The sequence below is a fragment of the Scylla paramamosain genome, chromosome 21 (genome assembly GCF_035594125.1).
Source record: "Scylla paramamosain isolate STU-SP2022 chromosome 21, ASM3559412v1, whole genome shotgun sequence".
In the NCBI taxonomy this organism is placed as follows: Eukaryota; Metazoa; Arthropoda; class Malacostraca; order Decapoda; family Portunidae; genus Scylla; species Scylla paramamosain.
Genome location: NC_087171.1, coordinates 11775551 through 11789557, shown reverse-complemented (window position 1 = coordinate 11789557; position 14007 = coordinate 11775551). Strand labels below are relative to the sequence as shown.

Here is a 14007-nt window from a genome sequence, read left to right as displayed (position 1 = left end):
AAGGGGGGAGAGATGGGATTGAGAGAGGATGAGGATACAAACATGGAGAAAAAATAGAAGGAAAATAGAAGGAAAAAAAGAATCTCCTATCAGTGTGGCCTGCACAGTGACAGAAAGGATAAAAAACAACACGAAAGACCAAAAAAAATAGCAGACATGTTGGCCCGGACAAGACTGTTCGTGATTAACTAGTTTATCTACACCTATTGTGAGACAAACTAATATATGAGAAAAAAGAAACCTGACGTCTCTAAATTATTGCCTTTAAAATTATGAACATAGCAAACGATAGTCAGATTGCGGGTCAGCGAGGGAGGAGCTGTGAAGAGCGGGTGCGTTTGCCAGGTAATGTTGAGTCGCTGTTACAAGTCGAGTGAGAGTCTTTGTCAGATATCGAGTAACTTTCTGCACTCGCTTCCAATATTCTTCGCTTTCTCCTTTGATCTGTTGACAATCTAGTAACGAAAACCTGACAACTGATCGTTCACAGCTGATTACGGGACATCAGACAATCAGACATCAGACTGCGAACAAAAATATCTTCAAACACAGTGAAAGCGAGAGCAACATTTCATTCAGCCGCTGATCATGACTGTACCGACACTACCAGGCTCTGAGTCTCGCTAGAGTTAGGAACATCTTGAGTGAACCATTATCACGTCAAACATCTAAGACCACATAAGGATGGCTGTCTGTAAGAACCTCATTTTCCTTGCGACGTTAGTGACAGCAGCGATGGATTTTGGAGGTATGGCGAGGTATGGCGGAGGTATGGATGGATTTTGGAGGTATCCGAGGTATGGCGGAAAGGAAAAAAAAAAGTGAAATGCTTTGTAACACCTTCCTCCTTTGCTACTTTTCTCGGCACTGTTACGTTTCTCTTCATATTTATCAATGTGCGAGAACCGTTTTCACAGACAGATCCAAAGCGTCGTCTTGCAGGACATTAACAGCCTCGAGCAGATTTTCAAACCCTGACAAGGAATCTTAAGAATGTTTATATTCGGAAAATGTAAGTTAATGTAAAGCTTGAATCGGCGGTAAAGAAGTACATCAACGTTTTAAAATTTCAGTGTTTAATTGCTTTCTTTCTTCCATACCTACCTTGATAATCACAAAACTCTAAAGGTCACTGAAGCACAAAAATCAGCTCAGAAAACTCGGCACTAAGTTCTAGTTTACCTCACGCAACAGGCGGTCCGGTGCTGTATCCTCTCTCGCCAGCACGCGGCCAGGCAGTAATGGCCACAGTGCTGACAGCAAAAAGTGCAGTGAAAATTAAAACATCTATCATACTTTTCTGGCACACACACACACACACACACACACACACACACACACACACACACACACACACACACACACACTGCTATATCACTCACACAAGTCAGCCAAAGGTAAATTTAACCAGTAAGTAGGTCCATTAAAATATTATGACAAGAATATCGCCGAGGCTTATCTTCAGAGACTCCAATAATCACTCCTTCATATAAGCTTATTTACATTGACTCACCAAAGCACATATGTTAAAAACCGCGGCGCTATATGATCCAGTTACTGCAGCGCATTAAAATCGTTCCTTGGTATTTTAAAGCCAAACCAAAAAAAAAACATTATAATTTTATTTTATTTATTTATTCTACTTTTTTTTTTTTGGTATCCCTGGAGCGTTCGTCTTCATCTGTAACGCCATGATTCATTTTCCTTCGTAATTAAAATATAACACTCTACCTCAACGTAATGCACTGTAACATCACATTATATCAAAGATTATAAAAAAAAAATAGACTAAACAATCACGAGTCAATTAGTAAACTTAGCGTTATCATCACAAACTCACAAAATACGAGTAACTGAACATTATCGTAAACTTCGTAACGTTAACGCACTGAGGCTTGATTACTTCTGCTACTGTGAACGAATGTATATGAAAACAAGGCCAAAAAAACAAGTCAAGGTTATAAAAATCATCCTCTCTCTCTCTCTCTCTCTCTCTCTCTCTCTCTCTCTCTCTCTCTCTCTCTCTCTCTCTCTCTCTCTCTCTCTCTCTGGATTAATCTCACGAATGGATTTTTCCCATTAGTATCACCTTAACTCACAACTAACAGTACTTAATCACCTGTGTACGTATTCCAGCACAGATGCATATTACACATTAAAGTAATTTTTTCCTCCCATACCACACACGTTCGAACGGAGGCAGTATTAAATGAAACGCCGCATTCGAATACAATCAAATGCAAATAGACAACACACTAGTACTAGTATATTGAATTGCAGCCCGGCACTTCAGACCCCAGACACACACACACACACACACACACACACACACACACACACACACACACACACACACACACACTAACATATTTACAAAATGTGCTTTCTTTGCAAAATTTGTGAATATATGATTGTTGACAGACGATACTCAGCCACGTTGAATTCTTATCATAATAAAATAAACCTGTGAGGAAGGTTCTGCTGGATCCGTGCCAATGTGCGTGTCTCTCAACTATGTACGCGTCTTCTTCTTAAGTAGTCAAAGGATAAGACAAAAAAAAAAAAAAAATAGGGTGTCACGGAGAAAAATGGCGGAAGACAGATCATGGTGGAGACAGAAGGAGGGCGACAAACGGCTGATAAATAAATATGTACGCAAATATGTACATAATATGGATAACACACACACACACACACACACACATCACGCTACTTTGACTTACCTTCCCACATTCCTCGTTCACCAGGATCTCTACATCTCCACATGGCCCGCCAGTCGCCGCGCCATCCCTCTGAGGAAGAAGATTGTTGTTCACGCTACAGCCTTTCCGAGTGAAGTCACAGCCTTTTATTCCAAGTTAAAAAGCAGTTTCTATGTAAATGATTCCCCGACGCCGTACCAGGAGGGAGAGTGGGGGGAGGGAGATGGAAGAAAGGGATGGGGGGTTAAATGGAGAGGTGGTAAGGAAGGGGGCAAGAAGGGAAAGGTAGAGAAAGTGGCGGCGTAAATCTTAATCATGTCTAAAGAGGATGATTGTAGTGAGGAGAGGAGGAAAGACGGAGGAGAGGAGAGGAGGAGAGGGAAGGAGGGGAGGAAGGGAAGGAAGAACGTGTGCAGGAAGACCAAAGAAGAGCGCACAATGGGATAAAAGAATCGAAGGAAGGAAGAAAGGAAGAGAGGAAGTAAGGAAGAAACAAGGACGGAGGTAAGTAGAAATGAGGGAAGGAGGAGGAGGAGGACGAAAAAATGCAGATGATAACGAAAGCAAGAAAATAAGTTTACATTTGTGATACTAAGAAGATTATTTTGTAGTAAATATTCTCTCTCTCTCTCTCTCTCTCTCTCTCTCTCTCTCTCTCTCTCTCTCTCTCTCTCTCTCTCTCTCTCTCTCTCTCTCTCTCTCGGAGGAGGAGGAGGAGGAGGAGGAGGAGGAAGAAGAGGAGGACATTATACCAAGTGCGTTGAGGAAAGGAAGAGAAGAAAGAAGGAAGAGAAGAAAGGAGGGAGAGAGATAATGAGAGATGAAAATGAGAGAAGGGAAGGACGAGAGAGAGAGAGAGAGAGAGAGAGAGAGAGAGAGAGAGAGAGAGAGAGAGAGAGAGAGAGAGAGAGAGAGAGAGGAACTAAAGGGAAATGAAGAGGAAAAGGAGAAAGAGAAGGAAGGGAGGTTAAGGCTACACCAGCAGACTTTCCCCTCCCCCTCTTTTCCCCCCTCTATCCCTCTCCTTTCCCCTCCCCCATCCTTCCCCCTCTATCCCTCTCCCCTACCCGGGTCACGTGATCAATTTTCCCTCCCTCAGCCACACACACATCAGGGGGAGTGGTGACGTCAGCGCTGCCCGGCTGACGTCACTCATGATGTCACAGGTGGCGCTGGTGGTAGTACTGGTGCTCCTCCTCCTCCTCCTCCTCCTCCTCCTCCTCCTCCTCCTCCTCCTCTCTCAGTCCCGAGGTTTCACTAATTCATTTATACACAGTGATATTAAAGCAGTTACTCATGGAGAGAGAGAGAGAGAGAGAGAGAGAGAGAGAGAGAGAGAGAGAGAGAGAGAGAGAGAGAGAGAGAGAGAGAGAGAGAGAGAGAGAGAGAGAGAGAGAGAGAGAGAGAGTTGAAAAATAAGGCAAGGAATGTGCATGGCCCTCACTCTCCTCTTCCTCTCTCCCTCCTCCTCTCTTACTCTCCTTCCCCTCTCACCTTTCCTTTGTCCGTCAACCCCTTCGTCTCCTGTCCTTCTCTCTCTCCCTCCCTTCCTCCAATCCTCCCGCTCCTCCTCCTCTTCTCCTTCCTCCTCCTCTCTCTATTCTTACTGTAATAAATACATTAATTCTCCCACTTCCTTCCATGAGTCCTCCTCCTCCTCCTCCTCTCCTCCTCTTCCTCCTCCTCCTTCCCCAAGTATGTTTGTCAACTTTATTAAAACAATCTTCCCCGGTAATTAAAAAAGAAGAAAGAGTAGTAATTAGCTTTAGTGAGGCAGGTGTTTTAGCGGCCAGGTGAGGGAGGAGCACTCCCTTGATTGCACGGCCCGCGTAGGAAGAGGAGGAGGAGGAGGAGGAGGAGGAGGAGGAGGAGGAGGAGGAGGAGGAGGAGGAGGAGGAGGAGGAGGAGGAGGGGAGGCTGGATGGAGGAGGAGGAGGAAGAGAGAAAGCTGGAGGGCAAAGAGGAAGGGAGGAATGCTGGAAGGAGAAAACAAGTAGAGAGAATATCATAAAAGGAGGAGGAGGAAGAGTGTATGGGTGGAAGGGAAGGAAGGAAGAAAATTACAAATGATTATGAAAGGATGAGGGGAATTCTGGCGATGGATTAAGGATTACAAAAGGACAGTGAAGAGCGAGACCCCAAGGAAATGACTGACTTACATTTCTAGTTGCAAAAAATAGAAACTTCAAGATGAAAAAAAAAACGATAAAGGAGAAAAAAATTATAGGTAGGAGGTTTCATTCTTAATTAGTGAATGAAGTTTTGTGGACTATATTTGATAAAGACATAATATTTTGTTGATGTAGATATGCAAACACGTTGTGAAGTTTTGTTCATATGGTTAATGCATTATGTGACTCCTGGCTGTGGTCAATAAACTTCCTAACTATCTATCAATCAAACAATCTATCTATCTACTTAGGAGGTTTGGAAATGAAAGAGGAGGATGAAAAGATCTACAGAAGAGGAGCAAAGAACGAAAAGATAGGAGAAAGAGGAGGAGGAGGAGAAGGAGGAGGAGGAGGAGGAGGAGGAGGAGGAGGAGGAGGAGGAGGAGGAGGAGGAGGAGGAGGAGGAGGAGGAGGAGGAGGAGGAGAGGATGCATTCAATATCGCGAAAATGTGCCGGATATTTCATGAACACAGTATAAAATATCCGGGTGACGGCAGCAAGCTCAGGCGATGAAAAAAAAAGAGAGGGGGGAAGATAAAAAAAATGGAAGAATCTAGCATGATCTCGGAAAAAAAAATAATCATAATAACAATATCAACAATATATACTACAAGAAAAAAAAACACAATAAAATGCTCAAAAATACACTAGCAGGGGAAAATTATCTCTTGCTCAATATTACGTTTTCTTTCGGTTATACATGGAGTGTGTGTGTGTGTGTGTGTGTGTGTGTGTGTGTGTGTGTGTGTGTGTGTGTGTGTGTGTGTGTGTGTGTGTGTGTGTGTGTGTGTGTGTGTGTGTGTATTGTTTCTTCAGTGCATGAGAAGAAAAATGTAATGAACGAGAGATAAAAGGAAAGAAAAGTAAAAAAGGAAACAAATAACTGACAGGATCAATCATAAGTACTGAGAAAAACAAAGAAAAATAAATAAAACAGATACATAAATAGCTAAACAAATAAAACAACTAAATAAAACCTAACTGACAGGACAATTCAAAAACTACCAATCCACAAAGAAATATTAACAATTAGAAATACAAAACAAACAATGCACTAATCATCATAACACACACACACACACACACACACACACACACACACACACACACACACACACACACACACACACACACACACTTCAAGAGTCTTCGTAATGCAACACCAAGAGATTCCAGGCGATCCCTTCTTCCCTTCCTCTCTCATCTTTCCCTCCTTCCCTCTCCCCCTCCCTTTCCTCCCTCCCCTCCCCCAGTAGCACCCACGCACTCCCCGCCACCGCTTGCCGCACGCACTCTTTAAGACCTTACCCTCCCACCTCTCTTGAACTTTTATCTCCCTCTTCCGCTCAAGTAAAAGTTCCCAGCAAGTCTCTCTCTCTCTCTCTCTCTCTCTCTCTCTCTCTCTCTCTCTCTCTCTCTCTCTCTCTCTCTCTCTCTCTCTCTCTCTCTCTCATACAGATAAAAAGGATGGTGGAGGATATAGAAAGAAATGGCAAAAGAAGGAAAAGAATAAACTGGTACGGAAAAAAAACACGAAATATTTATTGTAATATTGGAAAAAAATAAATAAATATGCAAGATAAACACAAACTGAGGGCAAGCAAAAGGAAAAAAATAAGTTAAATTAGAGGAGAAACAAATGATGATGATGATGATAATGATGATGATGATGATGATGATGATGATGATGATGATGATGATGATGATGATGATAGTGGTAAGAAATAAAAGACCACGAGGAAGAAGAAGAACAAGAACAAGAACAAGAAGAACAAGAAGAGAAAAAATAGAAAAACTAAGCAAACAGCAACAAACAATCCTCAAAATCCAGAGAGAGAGAGAGAGAGAGAGAGAGAGAGAGAGAGAGAGAGAGAGAGAGAGAGAGAGAGAGAGAGAGAGAGAGAGACGCAGTAGAGGGCAAGGCGCGTGCAGAAAAACACAAAGTAGATTATATGATACGAGACGCCTCCACCTGAATGGGCCATTAAGTGCACTCATTACCAGAACCACCTGCTGTGTCCCTGGCGCCCCTTCCCCATCGCCTAGCCTGCACGGGAAGGGGGAGGGGCGGGGCAGTCTATAGTCTTTCTCGGCCTCCCCTTGTTCAGCCTCGCCCCACTTAGGTTATGCCTTTCTTCAGTCCGTCCCTTGTCGCTCGAGTCATCTGAGGTAATAATAAGCAGGTAACTGATGTTGTTCGTTGTTGTTGTTATTGGTTCTCTCTCTCTCTCTCTCTCTCTCTCTCTCTCTCTCTCTCTCTCTCTCTCTCTCTCTCTCTCTCTCTCTCTCTCTCTCTCTCTCTCTCTCTCTTCAGGTAATCCTTTCATCCCTCTCTCTCCTCTCTTCCTTTCTTAATTGGCTCTCCATCCCTTCCCCCTTCACTCCTTCCCTTCAATCAATTTCTCTCACCCATTCATTCTCGTAATTGCTTCGTTCCCTTCACTATACTCTCTCTCTCTCTCTCTCTCTCTCTCTCTCTCTCTCTCTCTCTCTCTCTCTCTCTCTCTCTCTCTCTCTCTCTCTCTCTCTCTCTCTCTCTCTCTCTCTCTCTCTCTTCCTTGTAATTCTCTTCCTTGTAATTATCTGATTTATCTCTAATATCCTTCTTTGACCTTGTTTTTCTTCTCATTTCTTCCCTCATTTTTCACCTTTTCTTTCTTCCTCCACCGTCATTTTTCTCCTATGTTGTCTTTATCCACAAATTTCTCTCATCATCCTCTCCAATTTCAAATCATTCGTTTCCTCCAGTAATCTCTCTCTCTCTCTCTCTCTCTCTCTCTCTCTCTCTCTCTCTCTCTCTCTCTCTCTCTCTCTCTCTCTCTCTCTCTTCCATTCCTCCCTTTCTATTTCACTATCCTACGCCTCTTGCTTCAGATCAGATAGTGTAGCTCAGACAGCCTCGTAAGTCAACATACCTAGTGCCGTTTATTCTTCTTTTGTGTTCCTTCGTGTTTCCTTCCCAAACCTGCGCCTCTATTACTAAGACAGATAGATTTACCTTTCCCCTCACCTGTTCACGTCATTCCCAGGCGTACTCGCTAATTATTACCATTATACCTGAGTACACACTTCTCTCTCTCTCTCTCTCTCTCTCTCTCTCTCTCTCTCTCTCTCTCTCTCTCTCTCTCTCTCTCTCTCTCTCTCTCTCTCTCTGCAGTTAAAATACCCACTCTCTCTCTCACCACTCACACCGTGCATATTTTTCACTCTAAGAGCCATTTCATCAGGATTCCTAGGCATCTTTTTAGCCCCTTAATGCAAGTCCGAGTTGGTAGTGGTGGTGGTGGTGGTAGTGGTGGTGAAGCAGAAGAAAGAGAATAAACTTAATATGGGTAGCAGTAGTAGTGGTGATAGTGTTGGTGGTGGTGATTACAGTGTTAGTCAACTCGCAGAAAGATATATACCACCAATTAAATTCGTACTGATGATGATGATGGTGGTGATAACAATGAAAACACACCAAACCAACACCCCCCCCCCCACACACACACACACACACACACACACACACACACACAGCACAACAACACTGACAAACCCTTTAAATATTCCTACACCTTCTCAGCCTTCACCTCACATTTCCCTAACGTGTGCCCTCGTGTAGACAGCGGAGGGCGGGACGGGAAGGGCGGGAGGAAGAGTTTGCACGGGAATGGCAGAGGTCGAGATAAGGGCCTGGAGGTTTAGGGGGAGGCAGGGGAGATGGGAGAGGAAAGCGTGAGAGAAGTGAAAGGGAGGGAGGATGAGTGTAACGAAGGGAGGCTGCGATAAAGGTGTAGAAGAGGACAAAAGAGGAAGAGAGGAAAGGGAGAGGAAGGGAGAGGAAGGGAGAGGAAAGGAAAGGAGGGAGAGGTACAGATAGTGAGAGGAGATAAAGAGATGGAATAGGAGAAGTGAGGGGTAGGGAATGTAAAGAGACAAGGAAGAAAAACAAGGGGAGACAATGAGGGGAGGAAAGGAGAGGAAGAATGAAAGGAAGGATAGGTAAAGAAGGAGATGAAAGATGGAGGTGAGAAAAAAGAGGGGAGTGAAATGGAGAGGATAAGGAGGAAGAGAGGAAGAAGAGACAGAAAGGAGAGGAGATGAAAAGAGAAAGGAATGAGGAATGAGATACAAAAAGTGTAAGGAAAGATGGAAGAGAGAGAGAGAGAGAGAGAGAGAGAGAGAGAGAGAGAGAGAGAGAGAGAGAGAGAGAGAGAGAGAGAGAGAGAGAGAGAGAGAGAGAGAGAGAGAGAGAGAGAGAGAGAGAGAGAGAGAGAGAGAGAGAGAGAGAGAGAGAGAGAGAGAGAGAGAGAGAGAGATAGCGGCAAGTTGAAAAGCTGACACAAGAGAAAATAAAAAAAGCAAAGGAAAAGAAAGAGAAGCACCACACAAACACAAACAAACACACACACACACACACACACACACACACACACACACACACACACACAAGGAGAGGACGAGGTGAAGGGAGTCGAGAGGGAGGATTGAGAAGAAAGGTGAGAGGAGGAGGAGGAGGAGGAGGAGGAGGAGGAGGAGGAGGAGGAGGAGGAGGAGGAGGAGGAGGAGGAGGAGGAGGGATCAGGTGAGGAACCCACTTAGTCTTGACTTTGATTGTCTTCCGAAGGTTTTACAAGTCGAGGCAGCTTCTCTCTCTCTCTCTCTCTCTCTCTCTCTCTCTCTCTCTCTCTCTCTCTCTCTCTCTCTCTCTCTCTCTCTCTCTCTCTCTCTCTCTCTCTCTTGTCCAATCTTCGTCCTCTATTCGCCTTCCTACCTCTCTCTCTTTTCTCTCCTCCCTTGTTTTCCCCTTGCTGTCTCCGCTCTTCCCTCCCTCCCCTCTCTTCTCCTCCTCCCCTGCTCATCTCGCCGCCCCTCGCCTCCCTTAGCCAGTTTGAATGGAGATAAAGTGAACCTCGTGTTTCTGCTCCCCTTCCCTGCACTGAGATGAACCCAAGGAGGAAACAGGAACAGGGTCACCAAGCCAGGCCAGGCACGTCCATTGACCCGCTGACCCACTGACTGACTGACTGATTGAATGAATATATGAATGAATGACTGACTGACTGAACCAATTATTCAACGACTGACTGATTGTCTAAACTGATGACTAACCTACTGGCTGGTTGGCTGACTGACTAACTGACCGACTTGATTCTCTCATTAAAGACCCACTGAATGAACGAATCGAAGAATGTATGAATGAACAAATAATTGACTAACTGACTGACTGAATAATTGACTGACTCACTAACTCACTGACTGAATAACTGATGACTGATCCGCTGACTGACCGCCCCACTCCCTCCCTCACAATATTTACCTGATTCACTGATTGGATGACTAAATATGTGAGAGAGAGAGAGAGAGAGAGAGAGAGAGAGAGAGAGAGAGAGAGAGAGAGAGAGAGAGAGAGAGAGAGAGAGAGAGAGAGAGAGAGAGAGAGAGAGAGAGAGAGAGAGAAAGGAAGCGAGGAACCATTGCAGGGAAGGAGGACAGTTGAGGAGAGTTAGATCGTACCTCCTGACACAGAGAGAGAGAGAGAGAGAGAGAGAGAGAGAGAGAGAGAGAGAGAGAGAGAGAGAGAGAGAGAGAGAGAGAGAGAGAGAGAGAGAGAGAGAGAGAGAGAGAGAGAGAGAGAGAGAGAGAGAGAGAGAGAGAGAGAGAGAGAGAGAGAGAGAGAGAGAGAGAGTTAAAAATTTGTTCTTTTATTGTAGTGTGTAAGTTGAAGGGAATTCTTTTCATGCTGGAGGAGGAGGAGGAGGAGGAGGAGGAGGAGGAGGAGGAGGAGGAGGAGGAGGAGCGTGCTTATAAGACTAAGAGTGAATTGAGATCCAGTTCAGACTATGAAAGATGAATGAACTATATTGGAGGAGGAGGAGGAGGAGGAGGAGGAGGAGGAGGAGGAGGAGGAGGAGGAGGAGGGATAAAGTAAAAGGGAACATGTTGGCTTATAATAAAGTAACCTGCCTTAAGGGACTTGTGTGTCGCATAAATATTTACTGCTTCATTAAAAAGGAAAAAAAAAAGTAAAGTAAAAAAAGTGAGAAGGCTCCTCCTCACCAGCCCTTCCCTCGCTCTGGCCCTCGCAACAATACCTACTAAAAGGATAATCAACCAAAAAAGTCACTCAAAGGACACACCAATTAGTAAAGAAACAAAAAAATAAGTTTCCTTTGACAAAATGGAGAAAGTTTAAGGTATATCACTGATGGAGTTTACCTCAACGTACACGGACATTAAATACGGGAACTGTACTGAACTTAATTTTGTTGTTGCACTTTTTTCCACTACTACAAGTCGTTAGTCCGGGCAAGTTCAGTTTTTAATGGAAAGAAGTGAGAAAATAAATGGCAAAGGAGGGAAGAATGAAAAAAAAAAGTCTGGGGAGAGGAGGAAGGGAGGAAGTGAAAGACAAGAAAGGAAGGAAGGAAGGAAGGCGGCTAAGCGTAAGAAGGCAGCCAGCCAATGACGAGCATTAAAATATCTTAAAGATGACACACGATGAACAAGGAAAAATAAGAAAATGACATACAAAGATACAACGAAGAAAAACAAGAAACAAGGAGAATGAATTTGTCTAAGTGTTGCAGGAACCCTCTGACAGCCACTGGTTCTGTCAATCAAATCAACACCTTACAACACCTTTCCTCCTCCTGCCCTTCCTCTCAGCCTCGCTTCCGACACCCATGAGACTCTCATCTCCTTCTGGACAACCACAGTGTTCCCAAAAGCTCCACACATCCGTAATAGAAGCAAATTTACAAGCAAATCTAATAGAACACCACGGCTTGCACCCAGGAAACACTGACTGCCAGATGGAAAATAGTAACTTAATAAATATAACAATGATCACCATACCAGACTGCATATGAAAGGAAACTTAACATATAAATAGCAATGGTGAAGTATTAATCACACAAATAAGATAAGGAAACTAAAATAAGGTGGATGGCGCTAAAAAGAACTACTACTATTACTACTACTACTACTACTACTACTACTACTACTACCACCACCACCACCACGACCACCTGGAGTGATACAAAGAACACATATGGAAATTTTAACCTAACAAATAGGGACTTTGTGCATTATACATGACGAAGGGAAGAGGGAAAAGGAAAGACAGCTGGAAGGCAAGGAGGAGGAGGAGGAGGAGGAGGAGGAGGAAGGGAAGAGGAGTGCCACTCAGTCAGGATGATGATTCCTCATGAATAATGGGATCACTGAGGCTTATCCGGGCCACGTTTGGGTGCCAACTTTCTCTCTCTCTCTCTCTCTCTCTCTCTCTCTCTCTCTCTCTCTCTCTCTCTCTCTCTCTCTCTCTCTCTCTCTCTCTCTCTCTCTCTCTCTCTCTCTCTCTCTCTCATGGTGACAGTAAAATATCCTGCCATTTTCCACACAACACATCTCCGCCTCGGAACAGATTCCTGCTTATTACCGCTCTATTTTGTCCGCTGTTCCATTTGCTGCCACTTCAAATCCAGTGTAGTGTGTGTGTGTGTGTGTGTGTGTGTGTGTGTGTGTGTGTGTGTGTGTGTGTGTGTGTGTGTGTGTGTGTGTGTGTGTGTCTCAGGTTTACACAACAAGCAGTGCGTTATGACACCTATTCCTCGTGTTCCTCAGACCAGCCAGGCGCCAGGTCGGGGCGAGTCTGGGAGGAGGAACTGTAGGGTGGAGAGAGAGAGAGAGAGAGAGAGAGAGAGAGAGAGAGAGAGAGAGAGAGAGAGAGAGAGAGAGAGAGAGAGAGAGAGAGAGAGAGAGAGAGAGAGAGAGAGAGAGAGAGAGAGAGAGAGAGAGAGAGAGAGAGAGAGAGAGAGAGAGAGAGAGAGAGAGAGAGAGAGAGAGAGAGAGAGAGAGAGAGAGAGAGAGAGAGAGAGGCGGAGGGGTACGTGCCGGGCTAAGGGATGAGGGGCGGGATCCTATCGGGAAGGGGCAGCGGTGTGGATGCAGGAGGTGCGTGACTGCCTCTCGGTGGGTGCTGGACAATATGAAATAATTTGGCGAAGAAAAATATTACAAGGAAACATTTTTTTAATTAAAGTTTCATCTTGCTTATCACAGAGGCAGAAATCCTACGTAATCTGTACACAGTAAACACACACACACACACACACACTATATATATATATATATATATATATATATATATATATATATATATATATATATATATATATATATATATATGATGACAGGAAGTAGGTCAGTGTGTTGTGGGTACGAGAGGGTTCGGAACACTATACAAGATGTTCCTTTCCCGCCGCAGCCACCACCGCCAGTCCGGGGGCGGTGAATGAGGTGGCAAGAAAGGCCTCATATTATGTTATTGTTTACTGTGAGAGGAAACAGGTGGGTCTGGTGGGGCTGCAGGGGACGACCTTGTGGTGGCCGAGTGTGGGAAGGAGAACGGATGCGAGAATCAAGCTGAGAACAACAATGAATAACTGGAAATAATACAAAAGATAACTGATTATTTTTAAGTAAAAATGTATGACAGTGCAATCTGCAGCGTGGGCGGCCATCACTGCACTGGCGGGATTACGTAAATTACTGCAGATCAGCGTACGTGCAATGCTGCAGATGCGAGCGCACGAAAAATAAAAGATTAGTAATATCAACTTTATGATATGCATTTTCTCCCTTCACGCCAGGGCAGGAACCTCTGCCATTGGTGGGGACACCTTAGCAATGCAGGTGGCGGTCCACGCTTCCAAGATTGGTCAATAAAGGTGTGCTTCCAGGAAGGTAATTACGGTGGCCTGGACTATGAAGTGGCCTCGTGTGGCACCGCAACCAGGTCACCGCATCACCACCTTGCATGGAAGAAGAAACAAGAATCAGCACCGCGACAAGGCACCATCTGACCCGTGACCTCCTTTTGTGCCTGCATATATTTAGCACACGTTCCAGTCCAAGGTAACGAGAGTCAAAAGCTTCCTTTTTCTAGTCAGTGACCTAAAACACAAAAGTAAACGAAGGAATAAGAAAACGAAACAGCGTCACATCTTTCGACCCTCCTATGACTGTCAGTGACAAGCTACACTATCTAATCTGAAGCAAGAGACGTGAAATAAAACACTCGTCTCACACTCGTCTCATTATCACAGTACAAAGCGAGACTGCGAGGAGATGATTACCAAACAAGCAT

At 44.5% G+C, this 14007-nt stretch overlaps 1 protein-coding gene and 1 long non-coding RNA gene across 3 annotated transcripts in view; one reads left to right on the top strand and one right to left on the bottom strand.

Annotated features, from left to right (window-relative positions):
• The window catches only part of LOC135111022 (uncharacterized), a 111301-nt gene that overhangs the window by 36599 nt on the left and 60695 nt on the right, over positions 1 to 14007 (top strand). The gene's annotated exons all lie outside the window — the stretch shown is intronic.
• LOC135111023 (uncharacterized) overlaps positions 1 to 14007 on the bottom strand; it is a 68500-nt gene that overhangs the window by 18714 nt on the left and 35779 nt on the right. For both annotated transcript variants that reach the window (XR_010273528.1, XR_010273527.1), the window contains exon 4: positions 2724 to 2792. This is a non-coding gene — a long non-coding RNA (uncharacterized LOC135111023). The remainder of the gene's footprint in view (positions 1 to 2723; positions 2793 to 14007) is intronic.